Source organism: Physeter macrocephalus, chromosome 7, assembly GCF_002837175.3.
Source record: "Physeter macrocephalus isolate SW-GA chromosome 7, ASM283717v5, whole genome shotgun sequence".
Taxonomy (NCBI): domain Eukaryota; kingdom Metazoa; phylum Chordata; class Mammalia; order Artiodactyla; family Physeteridae; genus Physeter; species Physeter macrocephalus.
The window spans coordinates 142,389,783-142,394,185 of record NC_041220.1 but is presented as its reverse complement, the minus strand read 5'-3'; positions in this window follow the sequence as shown (position 1 = coordinate 142,394,185).

Sequence of the window (4,403 nt, the reverse complement as noted above, 5' to 3'; positions counted from 1 at the left end):
GAGCACTGACGGTGTGCTCTCTGCTTGGGGGGTGTGCTTCCAGGGACCACCCCCTCCCAGGGGGAAACAGTTCCCTCCCCCTCCTAGGTGAGGAAGGAGGGACCACATAGGTGGGGGGAATTGGGAAAATGGCGGAGAGCAAGTGGCAGGCCCTAGGAGGCAGAATTCTCTAGAAGAGGGTTTCTGAAATGGCCAACCTGTTCTCTGGAGGTGGCTGGGGAGCAGGGCACCCCAAGACTTCACAGAACCTCCAGACGCATTTATCTAATGGCAGGTGGGGGGAATGGCAGGGTGCACACAGGGGAATTTTAGGCTTTCCATGACCATAACTGATACCTCCGGCCTCTCCTGTAATCAGGGGGAGCCCCGGAAGGAGCACTGGCCTTTCCCCCTCCTCACGTGTGGTTGTCCTGGGAGAAGGGGTATGTGGGCCCCAGGGCCCTGGGGGATCATGGGCGGAAAGAACAAGGAGACTGGGGTTTGAATCAGAGCGCCCACTTGCTAGTCTTGGACAGATCGTGGCCCCTTCTGGAGCTTGGCTTCCTGATGTGTCAAAGCAGTATTGCTGCTTCCCTGGAGGGGATAAGGTACGAGTGGGAAACCCCCCCATGCAATAGGTCCTCCCTCGGTAGCTTGTAAGGGTCAGTAAACCTCAGCCTTGCTGAGTTCATCGGGCCCTTCGGAACTGGCGGTGGGCATGCTCTCCCCTCGACCTGTCGCTCGTGGCCCAGCTGATGATTTGCGCGGCAGCGGTTTTCACCCACAGCCGTGGTGGGGGAGAGCAGATGGCGGTCCCTGTGCAGGGCTCTTGGGCTCTAACGTCTGGCCGCTATGCACATCTGGCAGGTCAGGGGCTTCCGTCATCGACAAGGTCAGGTCCCCCGACGGCCCTCCCCAGGGAAGGCTGGCATCGCCCCTGGAGCTCGGCGCCAGTAGGTGTGGCTGCGATCACGTGGTCCGGTCTCCAGCGCCCAGGCGAGCCGATGGTCAGACTCCGAGGCGACCTCTACGAGCACCCCGGGTGGGAGGCTCCCCTTCCTTTATGCCGTCGGGGCTGCAGGCATATCTTCCTTCAGTTCGATAACCCAGGGCGCCTTTGAGATGGCTCTGGTGTTGGCATCCAGGGCGCATGCAGTTGCCTACATGCTTTGTTGCACGATCATTTCGAGCGGTCAGGGCAATTGTGTAAGTGGCACCATGGTGAGGTAGAAGGAGCTGGCATTCTGCATCAGATAAGCCTGCATCCAAGCGGAGTACACTAGCTGTGCTTAATTTACTATTACCCCCGCCTCGGTTTCCCCACTGTGTGCAGGGAACGCCTTTGGCTCTGTGTGCAATGCTGGCCCACACTTGGTGGGACCCAGGAGATGATGGTGAGTCTCTTGGTGGCTTCCTAACACCACAGCCCAGGTGGTCACGGCAGGGCAAGGCGGCGCAGAGGAAAGAACCTGAGCTGGGAGGGGCTCCGGTGCCAGCTCTGCCACCGTCGGGTCCATGCTGTCTTGGAGGCTGCATGTCCTCCCCGGGCAGCTGCAGGCCTGGCGGGTAGGATTTCCCCAGGTGCTCAGAGGTTCCTGGAGGATTGTGTGAGTCTTCCCGGGCCGCCAGAACAAAATAACCACAGACCGTGCAGCTTAGACAGCAGAAATTTATCTTCTCGCACTTCTGGAGGCTGGAAGTCTGACATCAGGGTGTAGGCAGGATTGGTTTCTTCTGAGGCCTCTTTCCTTGTCTTGCAAATGGCCGTTCCCTCGCTGTGTCCTCACATGATCTTCCCTCTGTGTGTATCTGTGTCCTTATTTTTTTTTTATAAGGACACCAGTCATCTTGGATTATGGACTTGGGGGGGGATGCAGGCCCAATGCAGCCAAAAAAAAAAAAAAAATCAGGTAGTGGCACTTTCTCCAATGAATCATGTGACTCGTGATATAAATTCTTGCCTGTTTTCTTCATTAGAATGGTGCCCAGTTCACTAACGGTGTTGAATACAAGGTGGGTGGATGGATGGATGGAAGACTGGTGAGAAAAGACAGCAGTCTTTAAGGGCTGGTGATGGCACATACTGCTCTCAGGGCTGCTTCAATGATAATAAATGTTAATAATAACGCTCTTTCATTGAGCCCGGACTTTTTGAGCTTTGAAGTGTTTTAGTCACATTACTCTGTGTCCTCCCAGCAACCCTCTCAGGCAGGCACTGTGGTTTGAAGGCTAAGGGAGCCGAGGCACAGAGAGGGTAAGCAAGTTGCCCGAGGTCACAGCTGGCTCACGGCACCGCGGACGGCAACCGAAACCTGGTTCGGGCGACCCAAACCAACCAGTCTCTGCGGGCCCCGTGCAGCAGGCCTACCCCACTTGGAGTTCCCTTGTGGGAGAACCAGCTGGGCCAGGGCACAGGCTTGGCTACAGGACACCTAGGTCAAGTCCCTGCTTGCCAACTTGCTGGGCGACTCTGGCAGGACTTCCTTGGGCTTCGGCTTCTGCCCTTGTGAAGAATGGAACCATGTGACCCCGAGGTCCTTCCTCAAGGAGTTGAGAACTGCTGTGACTCCCCAGTCCCTCTGTGCCCCATTTGGAGGTACCTGCGCAGAAAGGTGGGGCCGGCTCCATGGGGAGGTCTGGGTGGCCGCCTGGTAGGCTGAGCTCTGGGACCAGCTCAGGCCACCGAGACCCACCCTCTGACCGACGCGGACTTGGGAGCAAGTGCCCGACCACACCTTTCTGTGGGGAACCTGATGGAGAGCTTCCTGAAGAGGGCGGGTGGAGGCAGGGGTGCTCCCATGTTGGATGGGCTGCTGCCCAGGGTGATGGCCCAGACGCCAGGTGCTGGGGGGCTGCACCCTCTCTCCTTCCCTCCATCCTTCTCTTCCTTTAGTCAACAGGTACCCATGGAGTGCCCACTCCGTGCCAGGCCCTATGAAAGGCACTGAGAAGAAGAAGAACAGCCTGATAACATCAAAGACATTTACTGATCTCAACTCCTGCTGGGGCACAGCGTGCATTAGCTTGTGGGATCCTCAGAAGTATCCTGAGAGGCAGGGACTGCTACCAGTCTAGCGGTGCACACGGAGGAGAAGCCAGGCTCCCCGCCAGGCGGTCAGATGCCCGGGCCCCCCACCCCTAGTGGCCTGCCCCTGCTCTAGCCAGGACTAACCACCTGAATTTAATGCTCTCAGCCGTGGTGGGTCCTTCACTCAGCCACTTCACGGATGGGGCCCTGATGCCCACAGAGGGGAAGGGACTCGCTCAGGGCTGCACTGCTGAGAGCAGAGCTGGGTGGAGAACAGGGCACCTGCCCCTCCTAGTCTCCTTCCGTCATCACATCCACTTGTGTTCTGGGCAAAAGGCTCCAGGGGACAGGCATTGGAGCTGGAAAGCTGCAGGACAGCCGCCCAGCCAGGCCTTCTGGGTTTCTAGGGTACGTGGGGATTAGTGCGACCGGCCTTGCCCATGGCTGGTTCTGCAGGACTTCGGGTCTCCCCTGGAGCCGCTGTCCTCTGGCCTCTCTGCTCCTGGCCCCTCTTCGGGGTACATGGATGCTGCTGGGGGCCAGGGAAGCATATCTGCTTCTGCCTTAGAGCTGCGTTCAGAGACCACATCTTCTGTGGCCAGCCCCCCTCCCCGCTCGGTGCCAGGTCCGGGGAGTCCGCCTCCCTCCGCACCCCCGCAGACCCCTTCCATCAGTACCATACACTCAGTGGGGTCCACTTGCTCCCACCCTGGGGCCTTCCCTCTCCTGTACCCGGACCCACGCCCTGGGCTGGGCACCTGACATCAAAGAGGGCAGTCGGCCATTCGGGGGCTGGGGTTGGGGGTCGGGACTGCAGACTGCGCCACCCGAGCCAGACCAAGGCGCCAGGCGGTGCGGAGCTCCGGGAGCCTGGGGCAGGCCACCGGGCCGCCGCCGAGCCCTAGACCTAGAGTCGGGAGCGCAAGCCTCGCCGGGGCGGGTGGGCGAGTCCTGCCGCCCGCGCCCCCCGCCTCAGTCTCCCTCTGCGGACTGGGGAAGGAGGGAGTTGACCCCTTGCAGCTGCACGACTCAACAACAGCTGCACCAAGCTTGCTTCTCACTCGGCCGCCCGCCTCGCCACTCGCGGGATCCTGAGAGTCGTCGCCGGCCAGGCCGCCAGCCGGGCCCGAGGGACAACTCCGCAGAGACCCACGAGTGACTGCGGGAAGCCGCAGCGGCGTCGCCCGCCTGCGCATGCGCGGGCCGCGCAGCCTGCCGGGACTGTAGTCCGTCCCTGCGGCGGTCGGGGCGTGAAGGTGGAGCGGCGGGGTCGCGGCGCCTACATTTCCCAGGGTGCGCCCCGCCCGCATAGCGGCGGGGGGCGGGGGCCGGGCGGGGCCGTGGAAAGGGGCGGGGCCGGCGGGGCGGGGCGGGGCGGGGCGGGGAGGACGCGCAG